The 23,429-nt window shown below is 36.0% G+C and overlaps 1 long non-coding RNA gene across 3 annotated transcripts in view; it reads left to right on the top strand.

Annotated features, from left to right (window-relative positions):
- Positions 1-14,895, top strand: part of LOC118144902 (uncharacterized) — a 57,341-nt gene extending 42,446 nt beyond the window's left edge. For 2 of the 3 annotated variants that reach the window (XR_013521692.1, XR_013521693.1), the window contains exons 5-7: positions 4,600-4,681; positions 9,651-9,889; positions 12,696-14,895. This is a non-coding gene — a long non-coding RNA (uncharacterized LOC118144902). Of the gene's footprint in view, positions 1-4,599; positions 4,682-8,639; positions 8,909-9,650; positions 9,890-12,695 lie in introns of those variants that run through there. The other variant, XR_013521694.1, reaches the window with a different exon arrangement.
- The last annotated feature ends 8,534 nt before the right edge of the window (positions 14,896-23,429 follow it).

The raw sequence follows: 23,429 nt of genomic DNA, 5'->3' as shown, positions 1-23,429 counted from the left end.
AGGAGGGGAGGGGAGGGGAGGGGAGAAGAAAGAGAGAGAAAGAATGAATGAAAGAAAGAAAGAGAGAGAGAAAGAGAGAGAGAAAAAGAATGAATGAAAGAAAGAGAGAAGAAATATATAAATGGATGGCAAATAAATGGAGACAGCAATGTAAAATAGTCATAAAACAGTCTTCCAAAAAATGTAGCAAATTTAAGAGAAGAGATGAGGTGAGGGAAGCAGGGCTTGGTAAAAGAGTTTTGTTTTATTTGTTTACATTTGAAATATGAGTGTTTGTTGACTTCAGAAAATCTGGGTGAATATAAAGAAAGATATTAATTGAGTAATAAATTAAGGGACTAGAATTATGAAACTGAGAATAATAATGAATGCAATCAATAATAAGAATGAATTCAATTAAGGATAGAAGAACTTGCTTTGTAAACCAGGAGCACTTTTTCTTCAAAGACAGGACAACCTGAGTGGAAGTCAAGACACAAATCAGTTTATTAGAAGGGAGGGAAGTTAAGAGTGGTATGTTCACTTGTTTCTTTACTTCCAGAGGACAGGCCAGCCCTGTGGTTTAAGGTAATATATGGATTTAATGATTCTATAGCCTATTAGTGGTTCACATAAGAATTTCAAAACTTCAGAAAAGTTTTGATAGAATCCTATCTGACATAGCCGAACAGGTAAGGGTACAACTGACAGACTCATAGTTACAGACAAACCTCAAGAAGAACAATCACTGTCACTGCAACTAGGTTTTCTTAAGAAATATATTTACTTTAACACAATAAAATAAACCTGTTTTAGTGCCTGAAAAATCCAGCTTCTACACATGGTTTATTGAACTATACAACATTATACTACTGCTTTCATGTAAACCTAATTTTACATGATAGCTGCCTTAGAAAAAGATGCAATAAGTGACATGAGCAGCTTGGGTTAAAATTGCATAGTCTTTCATTCAGAACAGGGCACAACTGGCCAGACTGAGGTCGTTATGGCTGAATTGAAGATCTAGCTCTGCCATTTAGGTGTGATCATAAGCAAGTTACAATCTTTTATGCCTCTTTTTCTTTAATGGCAACTATCTGATAGTTTTGTTGTGAGGATTAAATAGCTCGTGCATGTAAAATTCATAAAAATTACCATTGTTCTCCTCCAGTTGTGCTCCTCCTTTTCCACCTCCTCCTCTACTTTCTCCTTCCCTTCTTCCTTTCTTCCTTTTTCTCCTTCTTCTCCTCCTCCTCCTTTTTTTCCCACAACCCCATCTTCTTGCTCCTCTCCTCTTCTCCTCCTCTTCATTTCCTTATCTTTCTCTCCCTCTTTCAGATTCTTTCTTCCTTCACTATATTTCTTAATTCCTTTAACAAGGAATTATTTAATTCATTTATTGTGTCAAATACTATAATACTCTACGATGCCCAGGATTTACATTGAGGAACACAATATATATGATTCCTGGAGCAAATAAAAATATAAATAAATATAAGATTACAAATTGTGATAAGTTCATTGAAGAACACAGCATAGAACAAGAAAATGGACTGATACAAAGATTCCAAAGTGAAGGCAAGGGAAGGACTCTGAAGAACTAATGGTTAAGTAGAGATGTAAAAATCTTAAATTTGAAAACACAAATATTACTTGATTTTCCAAAAACTTAGATCCAAAATTTTATTTTAAGCAGTTAATATTTTAAGTGCATTACCTTACATTATGCTCCTATCAGAAATTCTGTAACTAAACGCAGAAAAATCTTTGCTTAAAGTTTAAGATTATTTCTATGATAAAACGTACTAAGCAACTAAAACATGGTAAGTTCCATTTTAAAGGTTAACAAAAAATTAACATAGCCCTTTAAATTAGTATTACATATTTTAACCAGATGTAATCGAATTAGTTTTTGTGGAAGATACAATGGAAGCTACATTAGCCAAACATATAAACTTAAGAGAAAAAAAAAGACTCATGAGAAGGAAAAGGACAATTATAGTTAATTTGTACAATATCTGTCATGTAGATATTCCTGTAATGTCTGAAGTGTCAGGAAAAGGATTTTAACTCTCTATGCCAATATGTTTCGGTAAGGCTACTTATTATATAGTTAGTCCACAAGACCAGTGAAAACACGAATATTAAACCATTCAAAGTTTCAGGATTTAATTGGAGCACAGAAAATAAAAGAAAGTGGCCGGGCGCGGTGGCTCATGGCTGTAATACCAACACTTTGGGAGGCCGAGTGGGCGGATCACGAGGTCAAGAGATAGAGACCATGGTGAAACCCTGTCTCTACTAAAAAATACAAAAATTAGCTCGGCGTGGTGGTGTGTGCCTGTGGTCCCAGCTACTCAGCAGGAGAATTGCTTGAACCCAGGAGGCGGAGGTTGCAGCCAGCCACGATTGTGCCACTGCACTCCAGCCTGGCTCCTGCCGACAGAGCAAGACTCTGCCTAGTGGTCAAAATCAATAAATCAGTAGGACGTGAGTCATATATTTAAGTCAAGAGGGTTTATTTCCTGGTACTTCAATCACGTTGCCAAGAGGCAACAGATAGAAGAATAAAGAAATAGCCATGTTTTAGTCTTACAGATTAGAGCATAGAAGAACTTTAGGACCTGAATCCACATGGGTAGATGTATTCCTCCCTATAGCTTGAAATGTGAAAGTAAATGCCAAATCCATTGGCCTCACTTGTAGACTTAGGTAATATATATCATATTAGCTATATATAAAATCTCTTGAGAGTGAATTTGCCTTTACAACCCTTTTTATTTTGAATTATTTCTAACAACTAATATAATTTCATAGAAAAAATGGAATGGCAAGAGTTTTGGTAGTTATGTTAGAGTTAAGAGCTGAATTATCCACAGCAAAGAAAAATAAGCAGTAAATTCATCAATCACATATTCAGTTCAAGGATACGTTGAACTGAAGATTATGTCAATATTTGATTATGTCAATTATGTATGGTTGCCATATATAGTTTAAGCAACATATATATTAGTTGGAAGGAGAGTATATAAAAATACTCAATATACTTGGTTCCCTAAGTAAAAAGAAAAATACATATGAATTCCATGTACTGGGAAAATGCATCAAATATATTTAAAGACAGGCTTAAGTTTCTGTAATGAAGGTAGACATTAGCTGCAAAGTAGAAACAATTAGCTCAAATAATATATATGTCAAGTAGATGGACAGCAAATTTGCTACTTTTCATAGCTTGTGACCTTAGCTTGAATTCTGTGTTCATATGTGATGTGTACTTTTCTACATTACCACAATTAATCAGTTGATGATTGTCATAGGAAAGAATTTTAGAAGTTTTTACCTCTACTCACCATAGTTCCTTGTCCTTACTTATTTTAAAATTATAACATTGTTTCTTTGGGAAATTTTTAATTAAAATTCATAGCTTTAAATGACTTCTATGCATCCAATGAAAATTTTACTATAAGAAATTAAACTGGTTAGAGTTACTTTGGACTTATTCCATTTTAAACAACATTAAGGCAATAATTTTTGCTTTTGCTCAGTGACATGGAAATAATAGTCTAAAATATTTAATAAATTTAAACTTTCTTATATTGAATCTGATATAGACCATATAAAATCAGGAAGGACAAACAAGTTTTCAGGAAAACAAAACTAAATTCAGGATTATAACGTTTCTATGTTGAAATTTTGTTCGCAGTGATATTATACACATACTGACTTCTCTTTAAGGTGAACATCAATAAATTGATTGACCCAAAAGATAAATATTGATTTTGGCAAGCCCAAGTTCTACATTTATATCAGACAATTCTTCTTGATATTTCCTAGGATGCAAAGTCAATAAATAAATTGTTATATTTATATTCTGAATAATTTCTCAAGTCCACTGGAAAGTTAAATTTTTCAGTCCATTATGAAGAGGTGCTGATCAATTTATGTCCAGAGTCTGTGAATGCTTACTAAAAATGTTCAAATGGCATATCTCATATGTTGCACTAACATTTACTCACTTTAATAATCCCAAACATTATTTTAATTCAGGTTATATTTTTATACTTATCTTTCCATTTACTAGATTTATTTTTGTGTGTCTCCACTATCTTCAGGCTACAGGTGTACCCAACGTATATGGTCATTGCATTTAGCCCAGAGAAAAATAATAATTTAGTTATTAAATGAAGTATTCTGTTCTGACTGCTTACTGGTAGGTAAAGTAAGTACACAGATGTTTGAATAAATTGTTTTTATCTTAAATGAACAAAGGTTCCTTTCTCCACGAGGGATATTATATCGTTTTTTTTTTTTTTTTTTATAACCTAGGTTTCTTGGCTTCAGTTTACTCTTAAGAGGCAGACAGCAGCACATGGTACATGTTCTTGAGCTTTAAACGGGAATCAAGGCATTTGCTTAAGAATAAATTCAGAATCTTGATAATGATAGTCTTAATCTCTAAACGAAAAGTTTATCACTATCAATGGCGAGTTAATGTAGATAGTTAACCTAATGTGCATTTTGAATACTGCCTCAAAATATTGTTATCTTTTTGTTTCCACATTGAATCTGTTTCCCATGGAAGGTTAACAAGGTATGATTTTTTGTTTCTCTACCTCCTAGGAGACTATGGTGGTATAATTTAGGATAAATGAAGCTATGATAAGTGTAGCACATCCTTCTGGAGTATCATTTTTACCAAATGGTGAGTGTATTAGTTTCCTAGGGCTACCATAACAAAGTACCACAGACCAGGTGGCATAAACAACAGAAATTCATGTCCTCACATTTCTAAAAGCTAAAAGTCCTAGATCAAGATGTTGGCAGTTTCTTCTGCGAGCCTCTTTCCTTGGCTAGGAGATAGTGGCCTTTTTCCAGTATCTCCACATGGTCTTTCCTCTGTATACCTATGTCCTAATTCCTTTTTTATTTTATTTTAGTTTAATTTAGTTTGAGACTGAGTCTGCTCAATTGCCCAGGCTGGAGTGCAGTGGCATGATCTCAGCTCACTGCAACCTCTGCCTTCCAGGTTCTAATGATTAATCTGCCTCAGCCTCCTGAGTAGCTGGGATTACAGGCACTTGCCATCAACATTATTGCATTTTTAGTAGAGACGAGGTTTCACATATTGGCCAGGCTGGTCTCGAATTCCTGGCCTCAAATGACCCACCTGCTTTGGCCTCCCAAAATACTGGGATTACAAGCATAACTGATATTGAATTACTGTCCACCTCAGTGATCTCATCTAAACTTAATTGTCTCTTTGTATTTATTTTATTTTATTTTGAATGGTGATTCCACTTTTTTAATAGTACTTTAGGTTCTGGGGTACATGTGCAAAACATGCAGAATTGTTGCACAGGTACATACATGGCAATATGGCTTGCTGCCTCCATCCCTCCATCACCTATATCTGGCATTTCTTCCCCTGTTATCCCTTCCCAACCTCCCCAATTCCTGCTGTCCCTCCCCTATTCCCCCACAACAGACCCCAGTGTGTGATGCTCCCCTCCCTGTGTCCATGTGTTCTCATTGTTCAACACATGCCTATGAGTGAGAACATGCAGTCTTTGATTTTCTGTTCTTGTGTCAGTTTGCTGAGAATGATGATTTCCACATTCATCTTTGTCCCTACAAAGGACATGAACTCATGGTTTTTTATGGCTGCATAGTATTCCATGGTGTATATGTACCATATTTTCCTTGTCCAGTCTATCATTGATGGGTATTTGGATTGGTTCCAGGTCTTTGCTATTGTAAAGAGTGCTGCAATAAACATACATGTGCATGTGTCTTTATAATAGAAAGATTTATAATTCCTTGGGTATATACCCAGGAATGGGATTGCTGTCTAATGGAATTTCTATTTCTAGTCCTTGAGGAATTGCCACACTGTCTTCCACAATGGTTGAACTAATTTACACTCCCACCAACAGTGTAAAAGTGTTCCTATTTCTCCACATCCTCTCCAGCATCTGTTGTCTCCAGATTTTTTAATGATTGCCATTCTAACTGGCATGAGATGGTATCTCAATGTGGTTTTGATTTGCATTTCTCTAATGACCAGGGATGACGAGCATTTTTTCATATGTTTGTTGGCCTCATATGTGTCTTCTTTTGAAAAGTGTCTGTTCATAGCTTTTGCCTACTTTTAAATGTTTTTTTTTTTTTTTTTTTTTTTTTTTTTGTAAATCTGTGGTTCTTTGTAGATTCTGGATATTAGCTCTTTGTCAGATGGGTAGATTACAAAAATTTTTTCCCATTCTGTTGATTACCAGCTCACTCTAATGTTTCTTTTGCTGGGCAGAAGCTCTGGAGTTTAATTAGGTCCTATTTGTCTATTTTGGCTTTTGTTGCCAATGCTTTTAGTGTTTTCGTCATGAAGTTCTTGCCTATGCCTATGTCCTGAATGGTTTTACCTAGGTTTTCTTCTAGGGTTTTTATGGTGTTAAGTCTTATGTTTAAGTCTTTAATCCATCTAGAGTTAATTTTAGTGTAAGGTGTCAGGAAGGAGTCCAGTTTCTGCTTTCTGCACATGGCTAGCTAAAGACCTTTTCTCCAAATACAGTCACAGTCTGAGGTCCTGTGGGTTAGGACTTCATCATACTAATGGGGGTGTGGGACATAAAGAATAATTGCTTTTATTTAAAATTGGCATGAAAATATTATGAACAGAAAGAAATTTTACATGATTTGAAGATATACAAGTGACTCTAGAATGTACTTCTCTGTAATTCTTCAGATCGTGCTGCTAAAGCTGCAGAGTACAGGGTTCTCTGCTCGGAGGATGTTTTGGTAAAGCACTAGTAATGGAAAAATAATGAGATTTCAAATTTAAAATTCTGTCCTCAGGTCCTGACTTTACCACTGCTCACCTCATAATGTGGCAAATTACGTGTGATGTCTATACCTCAGTTTTCCCTCTTAAAAATATAAATAATAACAATCTTTAGTTCATATATGTAGTACAATTCAATAATAATATAAAAATAATGAAGGCTGGGCACAGTGGCTCACGCCTATAATCCCAGCACTTTGGGAGGCCGAGGTGGGTGGATCATGAGGTCAAGAGATCGAGACCATCCTGGTCAACAAGGTGAAACCCCATCTCTACTAAAAATACAAAAATTAGCTGGGCATGGTGGTGCGCACCTGTAGTCCCAGCTACTTGGGAGGCTTAGGCAGGAGAATTGCTTGAACCCAGGAGGCGGAGCTTGCAGTGAGCCGAGATTGCACCATTGCACTCCAGCCTGGGTAACAAGAGCAAAACTCCATCTCAAAATAATAATAATAATAATAATGAACATATTTAATTACTTGTATAATCATTAGATTTCATTTCAAGGAAAGTTCTCTATGTCTTGGTTTGAAAATAAAATATTGAGGATGAACATGATGGCTCACGGCTGTAATCCTAACATTTTGGGAGGCTGCAGTGGGTGGATCAGGAGGTCAGAAGTTTGAGACAGACTGGACAATATGGTGAAACCCTGTCTCCACTAAAAATACAAAAATTAGCCAGGCGTGGTGGCACACACCTGTAAACTCTGCTACTCAGGAGGCTGAAGCAGGAAAATCACTTGAACCTGGGAGGTGGAGGTTGCAATGAGCTGAGATCATGCTACTGCACTCCAGCCTGGGCGACAGAGCAAGACTCACGCTAAAAAAAAAAAAAAGAAAAAAAAAAAAAGAAAGAAAGAAAGAAGAAAGAAAGAAAGAACATTTTGAAATATGACCTTCGCCTAACAGACAACAAGAGAACACTTGCTAAGATAGTAAAAAAAGTAGGCATACACAGGAACATTGAAAGATTCTTGTTTCAGGTCTATTTCATCATATAAATGTTAAACATTATAAAAAGATATTCGAATATGAAAATGGACACAATAGAGAATCAAAACCCATAAAACCCATTACATTATTTTAGAGAATTTCATGTCATCCTTGCTTTTAATTTTCTACAAATATACATGTAGATATAGATACATATACATATACATTTTATGCAAGCATATGTGCAGATAGATAGATAGATAGATAGATAGATAGATAGATAGGTAGATAGATGATGACAGAAGCTTCGGAGCCCCTATGATCAATTTGCTGTTTCACAGTAACAAGGGTAAGGATAAAAAGGCTAATGTGAATTAAACATTTACTGAGTTAATACACAGAAAACCCTTAGAAAAGTGATTGTCACTCAGTGATTAATGAATTGAATGTTTGTCATTACTAGTATCAGTCACTATGCCAACCACTTTACATATGCTAGTCCACTTTATTCTCACAATAACCTTATGGGACAGGCACTGTTGTTATCTGCATTTTACAGGTACACTCACCTGGCAAATGACAGAGCCATGTTTCAAAACAAGACATTTACAATTTCAGGACTCAAATTCTTAAGACTATGCTATATTCACTCTCCCATATTTCATCATTGGAGCTGATATGCTCAGTAAACTTTCCCCCACTAAGTTTCAAATTACTTCTGCTTTCAATGATGCTTCTCTATTCCCACCTAATTTACTTAGGTGACTATTCCAAAAGGTCACTTCCAGAATATATTAAATTGTGCCAGCACAAAGGAAATCCTGCACCTATTCTTCCTCTCCTATCTATTCTATTCTGGTTTGAATTTTTAAAAACATTGTGTTTTTCAGGGAGAAATATCCTTATATTTACAAATGTAACCAAGCATGATTGTCTTCGCTTATCAAAATGGTACAACTCCGATTAGAAAAAAACAGAAAAGCCAAACAGGGGAAAAGATGTCTATCACAGATCTATAGCTCTGGAAGCAATAATACAAATGAGAGCTCAGATGAGGGATGACTTATAGCATTTTCCTAGCTCCCAATTCAGCATGTTTTCCACAATAACAAGGTACTTAGAGAACATGAATAACTATACAGAACAAATGTGTCTTTGACAGGGCTCAAAAATCTGAAAAAATATTTTTAAAGTTGATTAATTATTGTTTATATAACCAATATGGTGTCATGAATTTTGAATTCTATCCATGTTCAATATTTATTTATCTTTTTTCTGATTACTTATATTGCCTACTCATACTTCAGTATGCATAAACATTTCTGAATCTTAAGTGTAAAGAGCATACAACAGATTCCCTGAATCTTTCTTGAGAAGACATTAATGAAAAATAGTATATAACTTTAACACAATTTGTCACTCTTCACCCCAACCCCTCTCTGGAAGATTCCCATGAGAAAGCTGTCTTGCCACATTTTTATATTTTTGGTTTAATCTTCTCACCTAACCTTTTGAGAACTTAATTAAGTACTTTGAAAGATACTAGCATATACTTCATAGAAATTGACTTTTCCATTAAAAGTTACCAAAACAAATGGATAAGAGCTAGCATAGTTGTAAAGAAAGACAAAGTGAAGATGTCAGCTAAAGGCAGATAAAAGATAGAAAGAAAATAACTGTGTCATCAAAAAGATAATGAAGTTTAAAATAAATAAAAAGGATGAGACATTCTGTAGGACATATAAAACAGTTTAATTAGAGCCAATAAGAAAGATAGAAACTTTGGTGAAGGAAATGTCACTAATTAGATATTGTTAAAACTGAAATGAACATTTTTTATGATTTTATGTGCTAACAAATAAAAAATGTACTTAAACAAGCTATATCTGGTGTTTCCACAGATCAGGGTACAGACTGTGTGACATTATCTCTATAGGAACACAACCTAATCATGTGGCACTATGACACCATGAGGCAATGTGAAAATGCATTTTGGAAAAGATATTGAATTTGTATGCCATAGACAAAAGGAAGCAAATGCATTTTTGAATCATTGGAAAGGATGAAACTGCTAGGACATATGCTTTTGAAAGGAACTCACAAGAAAACACAGAAACAATTTTATCCCGACCACGACAATGTAAGATTAATCTTATTATCAGCAGAAATTAAAAATAACAATGTCATAAATATATTATCTTTTCAAAATATTATCTTATAATATCAAATATGTGCAATAACCCGTAATGGTGAGATATGATATCAGAATCTGTTGTACAAAGGTAAAAATGTTGCCAGTATTTAGTGTGGTAAAGGATGTGAGGAAACAGCTGCTTTAAGACAGAGTTGCGGTATGCAAAATACTACCACCTTTGTGGAAAACATGACATCTTGAGTCAAAAAAGTACACTTTGTCCCAGCAATTCTGTTCCTAAAAGTTTATTCAAAGTAGAGATTACAATAAGGATGTCAAGATACATTCATCCTTATTCATGCTATTGCCTGCATCACTGTTGTAAATGTGTGTGTGTCTGTGTGTGTGTCTGTGTGTGTGTGTGTGTGTGTGTGTGTGGTGTCCACGGGTGGTAGAATTTTGCTTTATTTTTCTGTCTTTCTTATTATATCTTTTAGTATTATTTGCATTTTCTATCATGAGAATATATTTACCTTTCTAAACAGATAAACTAAAAAAGAAGAAGAAAAAAAGAAAAGGAAACCAGAGATTGTATTCAGTACATGGAATAAAGAAGCAAAGATATGAAATGACCCACTCTAAGTCTCACATTAGTTACCAACAGAACTAGTACTAAAGCAAATGTTACCATTGCTGCCACAACCAAGGGATGAAAGAAAGGATTGGATTTGTCTCCCATTTATATGCAGGATTACACTGAGCTAGTAACACTCTTTCATTTAAAGAACAGCTAAGAAAAACCAGTTGAAAAACAGTAAAGTAACCATGACATAAATCCTAAAGATCTTTACTATTCCAACTTTGCCTTTTTGTATGATGATTAGCGAGTTCAGTCTTTGTACCTATTATGTTAGCAAAACCCCATATAGCCAATTGTCAGCAAAGGAACCTCAAATAATGTAATATACTGTGTGTTTTCAATAAAAAGAAAAACTGTAGGACACCAGAATTTATAATTCATTCAGGAAGAGATTTTTGTTTCATCTTGTCCATTTTAAAAATAAGGAAACCGAAGTTCAAGATTAATTTGCTCAAGCTGTCAATGAAAGACAGCACCTGTTAAATTCTAATTGAAGTATTTTAGCATTAAAAGGAGTATAGAAAGCTTTATGTCTACCAGTTAGGCATTTCATTCAATTATAAATATTTATTTGGCATCTGAAGCAGGAACTTAGCATGTTTTAGCAGCCTGCTAAGTTCCTGCTTCAGACACCAAATAAATATTGTTTATCGATGTCACTCTTTTCCTTTTATAGACCATCCCTTCTCATCTTAAAACGTTTATCTACCTCCATATCTGCATTACAGAACACAAATGATCTAACTTATTGTCTGAGTTCCAAAGGCAAACACTGAATTCTAAAAGAAAATAGTATATTAGTGTCATCTTTCCTCCAAGACTTTTACCTGTAAGAAGTTAGATGCTCATGGGATGCAAGCCAAAAGAATATGACAATCACCTATATTAATGAGTTGAAACTTATAACCAAATAAAACAAATTTAACTAAAACTAAAATAAAGTACGAATAATACTGCCTTATATTTAGTCATAATTGTGACAGGAGGAGTGTTAAAAACAAATCTTTGTCTTCTCAGCTTTTCTCTGTTGGTAGCCCAGTTACTCTAATCTTACCCAGATGTCATGGGATTTAACTCTCATCTAGTGGGCTCAGTGACAGTGGTGCCAATGTTAGAGATTTTTTTTTTTCCTACCAGGGTTGCGCCTCAGTTGGACATTAAGGCTAAAGAAGCAGAGAGTCAGGCTAATGGTGATCTCAGGAGGAAAAAGACCAAATAGATTGAGAAAAAGAAATCATTTGTTGTTTATCCATTAAAGTAGATAAGACTTAACAGTCCTTCAAGAAATCCTTGAACTAGAGAACTGCTGCAACATGGTCTTCCAATTTTTCTAGATATTCCTTGAAGTGAGTAAGCCTCTTGAATCATGTATGAATCATAATGAGATGCTATAACAAAATACCATAGGCCGAGTGGCTTGAGCAACTTTTCACAGTCCTGGAGGCTGGGAAGTCCAAATCAAGGTGACTGAAGGTTCAGTTCCTGGTGAGGAAAAGTAGAGAACAGTTACTCCTCTGGATGGGAGAGGACTAAGGAGGCAACCAGTGCTTACTTTCAAAGAAAACATTACCTATGAATGAAATCATCACATGGTATAATTCAGAGAAAACAGGAAGCCTTCCCACCTCCCAGTGTTTCCCTCATACAAATTTAAATAATCATTAAGTTGAAATATAATTCTAGGATAGATTAAGGAGGTGATATATAGAGAGGTTACCGTACATGTGAGACTAAACTCTGATTTTTATCTTGCCCAAATTCCTATCTAAGAGGCCTGGGGAATCATGCCGTACAAATCATAAACTCATATCAGATGGGTTTTATTTAACCCTGTATATTGTAACTTACTTTCCAACCTAACCTGTCATAACATTACGAGACAAGGAAGAAAATAAAAATATTTAACCCAAAAACGTTTCTTTGCCATATTTGGAAATGGCCCTGCGAAGCTGTTCTTTGTGGGGGAAAGTTTGCATCTGTGAAGAATCTCTATTAACATACCTAGATCTCTTTCTTCCAGACCCTCCCAATCCTAAAGAGTGTTAACTAAGATCTGAATAATCAGTATTTGTCATCTATTGTCTCTAAGGGTAGCCACTCTAAGACTTCAAGGAACTTTGGCCTCCACGGTCCTTTATCTTAACCTGAGCATTCCCTTTTTATTGTTCCCAGGTCTTCAAACAAGCTCAACCAAGTCATCCGGAAGATGTTTAAATTCACCTATTGCCTGGAAGTCCCATTTCAAGTTGTCCTGCCTTCTAAACCAAACAAATGTATTCCTTAAATGTATTTGATTGATGTCTCATGCATCTCTAAAATGTATAAAACCAAGCTGCACCCCGACCACCTTGGGCACATGTTCTCAGGACTTTTTGTCACAAGCCATGCTCTCTCATATCTGGCTCAGAGTAAATCCCTTCAAATATGTTACAGAGTTTGACTCTTTTTCATTGACACCTGTCAACATAGTTTAACAGCCAGAGCTGGGCTCCAAGCTCGGCCTGACTCCAAGCCTGCTTTTGAGCACAAACCCTGTATATTCCTTTCTAATATTTGGGGAGACTTCACTGAGAGAATTTTGATGAAAAGTACTGAGGAAAGAAAAGATAATTTTGAATTGGAGACACTACAGAGAAACAAGGGCATACATATAGGGCACTGGACAGCTAAAGGAACCAAGAAAGCATTTATGAGAAGAGAAAAATTGCAGATGTCCAGAAAAGAATAGTAAAAAAAGAGAGAACCCTGGGTGAAAAGGTTTAGATTCTACTGACCAGCCGGGCCCTCTTCCTATTTTAAATGAAGCACAGAGCTCAAATACTTGTCAAGAACTCAGGACTCAGTAACTTTGACCTGCATTATGGTGCACAAAACCAGCAATAGAGAGACAAGGAGGAACTGGACTGGGAATCAGGAGATCTCAACATGATTTGGTGACTTGGGGAGGTCACCTTGTCTCTCTGAGGCCTCATCCCCATGTTGTACTCTCTCAGGAAGAATTTTTCAACCATGACACTATTTACACTTGGAACCATATCATTCTTTGCCAAAGTGGCTCCTATGCATTGCAGGGTATTTGGCAGCATCCCTGGCCTCAACCCCTTCAGTCATGATGAGCTAAAATGTCTTCAAACACTGTCATATGCCCCATGGAGGGCAAAAATCTCCCCCAATTGAGAACCACTCTTCTGTTATCTGTAAATCTTAAATTATGTAATTTTACTTTTTTAATATGTCAAAGTAACACATAAAGAAGCTGTAAAGGGCACAGTGTTTGAAGTCCGAGTTTTGGAGGTGAAATCTCTCTTTATCACTGAGGAATTACTTTGGGTACCTTAATTCATTTATGAAATGAGACTGGTAATGCCTGCTTTATACTGTTTATGAAGGGATTAAGCTATGTGATGTGTCAAGAACAGCATCTTTCTCATGGCATGCAATGTTTGGTGTACATAGAAGATCCTTTGATTTGCTTCCCTACAGCTGGTTCTTTGGGAATACATAGAAGACACTTTTAATTAATGTTAAATCTGAGTATATATACATATATACACACGCACACACACACACACACACACCATTAGTGGTATCTAGATTGTAAGCACTGCAAAACAGGAACTGGATTTATGCATTCATCTCTACATCTCCAAACCCTCAGCATAAGACCTGGCATACAGTGGGCATTCAATAAACAGATGCTGATTAATGGATCAAATGACGGAAGAATGATGTCACACACTGATAATTAAGTGGTCTGCTTAAGATTCCAAAATGCCTAAAAGTGGGTAAAGACTTATGTCATTTCTGATGCTATTTTTTATGCCAAAAGATAGAGAAATTATATGTTAAAAATATGATTACCATATGCTTGAGAATTTTATAGAATAGCATTACTTTGATATAAGAAGTATAAAACACAAATGACTCTATAGCCACATTTCTTGCAACACTGGGAAATCAATAGAAACAAACAATAATCTGTCTGCATCTGCAATCTGTGTCCCATTCTCCACTGACAACACTGGATGCTTAAGCTTCAGTGGAGCTGTTCTAACTCTATCAAACTGTTCTACAAAGGAAAATGGAAAAGCTGAGAAAAGAAACTTATGGAATATAATTCTCCCAGCAATAAGGATTTTTATTGTCAATCTAAAAACAGCTGACACTGCCTGAAAGTGGGACCATAAAAATAAAATATAGCATACACCCTCCATTTGCCTACACTTGAAGGAAATGAGAAGTTCTCACAATTGTTATGGCAACTAACATTACTACATTTGGTAGTTTTTAACAAAGGAAAAGGGGAGATAAAATCTGCTGAGCCTTAAGAGACCTCCTTGCTTTTCATGTTGAAACACTTTAATTCAAGGACTTATACATGACAAATAGATCTTCCTAATAAAAATGTAGTTTATCTTCTTCATATTTCTTATTTGAGTATCATTTTTAGCTACTTATAGGACAAGAAAAGCAACTCTTTCCCTAAGATTGTTAGATTCATTTTATTTTCTACTTTCAGAACTAAAACTTTGATTTCCTCTCCTCTTGGTCCCCCCATATATTTGCAATATTTACCCATTTTCCCAAGATTTCTACTCTTCCTCCTGCTGAAAGGAACCTTTCTTCCTATTTCCCTGAAAAATACAATCTGCCAGGAATTAAGTGCCTCAACTTGCTTCTTAAAAATGTATTTTCATGTGTTCTCATTGTTCAACTCCCACTTATAAGTAAGAACATGCAATCTTGGTTTTCTGAAACTGGTGATCAGCAGCTTCCCAATAAAAGCTCCACAGTTAGGCCAGTGGACTCAAGCATGCACACTAAGAGGCAAAATCATGGAGTTTAAATGGTGTTTCAACTTCCTCTAGGGACACTCAGCTAGTGAAGGAAAAATGCCTCAAGTTGAGCATGTGCACAACTTCAGTAAGCACACTGAGCACGCAGCCCCTACGAAGTGCTGGCAGGCCACCGTGCATGTGGATAGAAATTTACACACACAGAGACACCATGAGTGTAGATGCACAGAAAAAAGGCCACATGAAGACAGAACAAGAAGGTGACCATCTTCTAGCCAATGACAGGGTCCTCAGAATAAAATCAAACCTGCCAAGACCTTGATCTTGGACTTCTGACCTCTGAAGCTGTGAGAAATTTCTGTTGTAGTCTGTGGTATTTAGTCATGGCAGCTCTAGCAAACTGACACAGTGCTTAATATATCTTTATCTTTTTTTTTTTTTTGGCATTAGACCAGATAAAGGTTAAGTTCCTATTGAAGTCTGGTTTTAATTCTATATTATGAAACAGAATCATAGGATATTAAAACTAGAAATATTTTAGGGATCATTTAGTAGAGTTGGGTTTTCTGTTTTCATTGTCACAAAGGTCACTAGATTCATTTCTAAAATTTATGAAAGCCAGAGTCCTTTCACTGACATTATGAATATGAACACATTGACATATATTTATGCATATATATTATTTCATTGTGAACTGACTTTTTCACTTAAACAATTTTTTTTTTTACTTTATGAATAAATAAGTCTCATTTTTCAGGCAAAAACTAATGACAACTTCCTGAAATAAAATGGAAAGAAATTGCACCATGGAAATAAAAAGAAAAATAATTCTCCTCAATATGAAATTTCAAAGATGCTGTTTAAAAAGTTTTAGTTTTCTTTGACATGGCAACAGAGAATGTATCTTGGATGCCTGACGGATTTCTGACTTTACTGTTGCTTGGCAGCAGGAAATAGTCAAAAATTTAGCTCCCCGAGTAAGATGACACTGCTGTATTATACAGAATTAAAATTACCATTACCATTTTGCCACCCAAATATATAATTGTATGAAAAAACAAACAAACAACACATTCTCCAGGACCCATCTGATAAATTCTAGTCACATCATTTTCCCCAGTCAGTAAGGTCACCTTTGGCAAGTACTGTATCACTGATCCTGTCTATTTCAATTTGAAAATAAAATAAATCTGTATTTCAAAGTTAAGGTCATCAGAGCAGTGGTAACTTCCAAACACGTTTTTTTAGTATTTTGATATATCCAAAGATTTCTGCCAGTGGATAAATGACTAAACAGTCACTCTCAACCTCAGGCTCTAGAAGAACTTCTGGAATTGAAAAGCCTATATGTTCTTCAGCTGCTATCCTTCTCTTGCAGAATAAATAGGGTCAAAAGAATGTCTTGTTTTTAAAAGCATTTATAGGCAAATGGCAGGACCTTAAATCACAAAATAATACCTTATTCATTGGACCAAAATATCTACCAAGTAAGCCACTCATAAACATACTTCTCCCTCTGAGGTCCTTCTGTGAATGAACTTTCTCATTCTCTCAAAAGTGAAACTTTTACTTAAAATTGAACCAAGCACTTAAAAAGGTGGCAAACTTCCTGGGACTCAAAAAAAAAAGTATATATTTTTTGTTATGCTTGAATTTGTGACGAAAATTCTTAAAAAGAAAATGATTGAAAAGCCTGGCTTGGAGGAAATTGTTATCCTTCATAACAGTAAACAATGCTCTTCAAAACTGCTGGCTGGATCTATGACACTGGTGTATCTCCATTATCAAATGGGTAGTCAAAACTGTTTATGCCTCACTAGGGCAAAATTATCTTAGGGCTTTGTTCTTTTTTCTTTTTTTTTTGTGGGGTTTTCAATTGTTTGTTTTGTTTTTGTTTTTCAGACAGAGTCTCACTCTATTACCTAGGCTGAAGTGCAGTAGCGCAATCTCAGCTCACTGCAACCTTCGCCTTTCAGGTTCAAGTGTTCTCCTGCCTCAGCCTTCTGAGTAGCTGGGATTACAGGCATGTGCCACCATGCCTGGCTAATTTTTGCATTTTTAGTAAAGACGGGGTTTCTCATGTTTGACAGGCTGGTCTTGAACTCCTGGCTTCAAGTGATCCACCCACCTGGACCTCCCAATCTGCTGGGATTAGGTGTGAGCTCCCACACCAGGCATTGTAGGGTTTCAGTTTGGTTGGTTTGGTTTTTGTTTTTCCCTAAACAAAACTTTACTCAGTAAAAAATGCTTTCACCATTTTGGAAGTATTTATGGCCACTGATATTTCTAAAATGGACCCACATGTTATAACATTCTTTTGACAGTTTTGGTATGCATGGAAATCAGGAAAACTGAGGTTTGACAGTACAGAAAAGTAATAGTAGTGTCACCTAATTGTATGCAAGAAGTATACATAGTTGACAAAATGACAAAATTCTACTTCAGGATATTAGCAGAAATATTAGCAATTCTGATATGTGTAATGTACTTTGCGAAATGCATAGTTTCCATTTTATTCTGTGACTACAATCACAAACTAGTGAAATACTTTCCAGAGAATAAGACTGTACAAAGTATTTATAATTTTATGTGGCCATACATATATACGTATGTGCTTTAAAAAACTATGTAAAGCCACAAATCTCATCCCAATATAAAAGAATCATCAGGAAAGCAAGCACATCACTTGTGCTCATTAACCATCTCTTCTCAATCATCATTCAGTATCGGCCATTGTTCCCTCACTGGCTCAGGCTCCTTGCAGTGAGCAGCAGCAATGGTGTGAAACTGTTGTTTATACCTATCCACATTATTTTGCCATTGTCTACACTGTGTGTGAAGGCTGACAGCATGTACCAAGGTGTCCCTTTCCAAGCCCAAGAGAACAGATATCTGCATCAGTGGAGATTTTCTGCTGCTGCCAAAGTTTCTGGAGCTACTTATTACAGAAGCTGTTGGCTCAGCCAGCAAGGGCCAAAAGCAATCCAGGCCAAAGCTGTGTTCTCTGCTGAGGTGTATAAATTTCTTGCACCCTTGCTCTGAGTGACACATGTGCTGTCAGTACTCTCTAGAGTGTATAGTAGATAAACTCTTTCCATTTTTCTTGAACCTCTAGGGTACAGACATGAATAGAGGTTAGGATTAAAGAAGTATCTCACTAATACATTGTGATACATACAAGCTTTAACCATACACATGTGCTTCACTCTCCACATATCTGTTCCTCTCTGTACAATCTCGTGATGCAGCTGCCTATTCCTATGTGGAACACAGGGCGACTCAAACAAATATCATACTACGTAGTTAACCTGGTTTGGGGCTTATTTCCTGGTAGACACATACCACTCACTGCTCATTGCTTCAGTTTAACACCATCAGGAAAGTATTCCATGAGCAGCTAAACATTACTGAGCTGTAGACAAATGCTAAAGCTATCCTCCATAAATAGACATTAAACCACAGGAAATTAGGTCACTATTTTTGCCACTCACATTCATACACACACACATATACACAAATTACCAAGTTACTTGTTTTCATACCTACAATTGGTTTATTCCACGTTTTCTAATTGCCTTAACCACAATCATTACAGAAAACCATTTTACTTCCAAAAGCATTATTTCAAGAAAACATATCGCCATCTACTCAGTTAGGAAATTAAAATCCTAGGACCCATCTTACTTTCTCCACCTCCATTATTTGTCATACCTAATAGACTATGTCAACACTTTCTTTGAATTATCTCTCAGCTCTATTCTCTTCTATCTTTTACATTTTGTCCTCACCTTAATCACTACTTCCTTGGATATTTCAATTGCCAGTTAGGTCTCCCTGTCTCTCTTACCACACTCTTATTTTCCACTTTCCATATTCTTGTCACAAAATTTCTAAAACTGGTCACTTCGCATTTTATTTTACCTTAGTTATCTTTGTCCCTGCCTTGGACAGTACCTGGTATATAGGAGCAACATAATAATTGTTATCCTCTAGGTAAATATTCAACAAGAAATGCTGAGCTAATGTAGATACTTTCATGAACAAGTTGAATTCACTGGTCTTGAGTAGACATTCCATTCTTTGCCCATCTACAACTTTCTGATATTAAGTTGCCAGAATCAGCCATGACTGCTCTTTCCCCTGTGAGCTGGAAATACTTCTAATGTAACCAGAAACTTCCAGGTTTCCAATGTGATATCTTAAAAGAAGTTTGCATGTAGGGACTGAGCTGGGTTATCTACTCTGCTCTAATCCTGCAGAGGCATATCCTGAATAAGCGTTGTGATTCACAAAAGATAGCAACTTGCACAGTACCATGATCCTCAAACTATGCAAACTACTACATTTCAGAATGGAGATAAAGCTCTGAGGCAGTGGGATCCTTTCATTGATTCAGCTTTTCCAACCTAGTAGGGAAGGAGCTGGGCAGTGCCATAGAGATTCCTAGGGTGAGATGATATATAAGCTTATTATACTCATTATATACCTTATTCTCATGATTCTTGTTGAGATATAATCCTGCGTAGAAATATAGAAACGTCTTGCTGGCTTTCTTTTCTTGTCAGAACATTACATTTTCTTTAGGAATGACAAATTAGAGTTATTTTTAAAATTTTGTACTGTTAACTCATACTTTGAAAATATTTTGTGATGAGGCAGTTTTGTTAGCTAGTTGAGCTGGAGTTGAATAGCTAGTTGAGTAACTAGAAGCTAGAAACTACGCTAACAGCTAGGAATTACTAGGGTAAAGAACACATATGCTCTCAATTACTAGTATCCATTTGATTCCATTGACAAGGAGAAGTTTTCACTTTGTAAGTGGAAAAGGATCGAGGAACTTTGAATGGAGTCTGGGTATCAGGAGAGGGAGGAGCTAGACACAGGGGATGCCATGGTATATACCCCCAACTTATTATTTGGGATTATTTTAGTAATTCTATAGATAGAGAGATTGAGGTGGGTTCCAAAAATATCTTCAAGTTTGGGCATAAGGAAAGCTGCTTTGGATCTAGCAGCTTCTATATCTGGAAGACAGAGTGGGACATAAAGTAGGTAAGAAAGCCATTCCTATATTCCACAGAGAGCCATTAATTGCTCAGGTGTCTTAAGAATTAGAAGTTTGAAAGTGATTAATACAGTGACTTTGTCTTTACACTGATGTTCTCATGATGTGTATAAACAAGAGTGAAGCCTCCAGAAGCAACTCAGTACAAATCCGAAATGAAGAAGTGAAAACTGAAGTAGAAGGATACTGTCATGAATTCATCTGGTAGCTGGCGTGGGGCCCCTGACAGACTCCCTCTGAGAGTATCTCATAAATTATCAGGAACACTTTGAGGATGCTACTTGTAGGCAGTCATCCAATGGGAAAGCATCCCATTACACTTTGAGTATAAAAAGAAAGTGCTCTCTTCCTTCCAGTCACAAGCTATAATGCCTAGAATATTTGGGTTCTTTATATTGGATTCAATATTCTTGATTTAGCATTAGAAAAATCACAGAATCCTAAGCATAAACATAATTGAACTTATTTAGAAGACAAGGAGGACACTGTCGCCAAGCTACTTGAAAACAATTTAACTTGGGTTGTCTTTACATAAAAACAAATGTGTTTGTGTGTGTGTGCATGTTAATGTGTAAGGATGATAAAGTAATGTGTCATGAACTAGTAATAATGAATGATACAATGTACTGGGCCTAAAGTTAAAATTAAATAATAATCAAAAGATGACGAGGCCCATTAGCATAACTGAAATTTTATTGTTTGCTTTCATATTATAGAGTTATTCCATCATAAACATAAGTAATGCTCTCATGATAGGGATCAATTACACAGAGGTATACACTAAATGAAATGTGTAACGTAGGAGATACGGGGCAAATTAAGCAGACAAGGAAGCCATTCTGCATACTCCTCAGAGAGCCATGAATTGCTCAGGTGTCGTGAGAATTAGAAGCTTGAAAGCAATAAAAACAGTGACTGATCTTTACATGATGGGTATAAGCAACAGTGAAGCCTCTATGAGCAACTCAGTGGAAATCAGAAATGAGCAAGTAAAAATGAAGGAGAAGAGAACAAGAAGGATACTGTGTTGTGAATTTACCTGATAGCTGGCATACAGCCCATGAGAGACTCCCTCTGGGAGAATCTTATTTTAACAATTCTTGGCAGAAATGTTGGAGTTGAAAATCAAAATAATGTACATGTCAAAAATACTGAAATAAGACTTTTTAGCAGCATTTATTGTTTGGTCTTTTTTCCTACACTTCTTTTTAAATACTTTAATTAAAATGTCTTCTGTTTCTGAAAAAATTTTTTGTAGTTACATTACACTTTGAACAATATTAGTGAAAGTTGCATATAATTTTTTTTAATCAGTATGGGAAGTTTCAGCACAGAAAGAGGTAAAGAAATCAACAGGAGAAGACCTGAGGCTCCTGTATTCAGAGCTTGTATCTGGTAGGTACCAGCAAAGACATATTATTTCTCAGTTACTCTAATCAAATTATATTATTCCCCCACATAATGTCCCTATTCACACATATATACACCATCACAGCAACCACCTTTGCCTCCACATTATAAAATTCCACTGGGGAAACCTGAACAAATGCTCAGAATAGGGCACTATAGGGCTTCATGTACCTCATAGGTCACTTCAGGAGAATCTTTTGGATAAACACCAATAACCTAAAATGGCCCTTGGAGTGGCAACGAGCAGTTCTCAAGAGCTTGTTCTTCCTGTCAGTGACTTGAGTCAAGTTTTGGCAACATCTTCGAAGGGCTTAGAAACCTCTAAGAAAAACCTCACTGGTGTTTGCCAGCTTTGCTTGCAATGTATCAACAAGCACCTGGGCATCAATTCACTGTATTTTGGGCAGATTTTAGTTCATTTTTCCCGTGTGGGTGGCTATTAAATGTGGCTTCATTTTGGTTACAAATGAAGTATTGACTTTATTAACCTATTATTTAAAACAAACATTTATATTTATACAACAAAGATATATTTCTAAGACACAGGATTAAAACATGTTCATTGAGAATAAATACACATAATACATTATGTTATGACATAATATGACATAATACAGGAAAGAAACTTGAGAAACGACATAACTTATTTAACAGTTCTGCATACCATCAGATCTAATACTATTAAAAAGGGTGTGGTTTTATTTTTTTTCAAAAAAAATGACGTTATGTGTCTTTATTTTTACCTCTTTTCACTTTAAAAAAAATAAAAATAAAAATAAATTTGCAGAAAGGTTGCAAGAATTGTCATTTTTGAGTCACCCAGAAGCCCTCTTGAGTTTCCGTGACTGTCCAGTAATGTCTTCCATGAAATGATCCAATACAGGGTCACATGTACCTAGCTGTCACCTTCAATCTGGGAGTGCTGGATTAAACTGCTTCCCTGAGAATCTGCCTTTCTCATGAGGGTTCCAACCTCTGTCATGCCACTATCTTTTATATATCTGCTTCCTGTGGATCAAAACTTCACACAGGGTCACTTCCTTGTTCAACCCTTGACCTTTACCCTCAGCTACTATCAGCCCTCAGACCTGCTTTATGGATTTAGACAGAATTATTTGCGTTATACTCTCTTCTTGTAAAGGGCTGTGATTTACGTTATACTGTCTTCTTGTTTAGCTGTGATCTAGCCAGCAGTTAAACTGCTGGCAGATCCATCTTGATCCTGCAGGGTTTGTTTTATGCTTTGTTAAAGAAGGTCCATTGTCACTTAGAGCTTGGTCCTAGGCTCTGGCCCTCATCTTATTTTCTAGTGGTTATTTCTAAATACTGCCTTTCTAAGTATCAGCTAAATGCTTCAGGTGTGTAAGACCTTGTTATTCTGCCTGGTTCTGAACACTAAAATCTCCTGCACTGCCTAACCTCTGGTATTTCCCGCTAGCTATCAGCCCTGGAGCAGGTGCTGTCAGTTAAGCCTCACAGTACTGCTCCGTGCAAGACACTGTGATCCTGGGGTGCACCTCACATGTTTCCTTCTTACAAACATCTACACTGCCTTTAGTGCAATCCTAGAAAACAGGTGCACCATGTATTTTGTCCAGTTTTGTAGTTGTTCACAGTGGGAGTGTAATTTTGCCG

The sequence above is a fragment of the Callithrix jacchus genome, chromosome 8 (assembly GCF_049354715.1).
Source record: "Callithrix jacchus isolate 240 chromosome 8, calJac240_pri, whole genome shotgun sequence".
Classification (NCBI taxonomy): Eukaryota; Metazoa; Chordata; class Mammalia; order Primates; family Cebidae; genus Callithrix; species Callithrix jacchus.
Note: the sequence above shows the minus strand (reverse complement) of the source record. Positions and strands in the feature narration are given on the sequence as shown.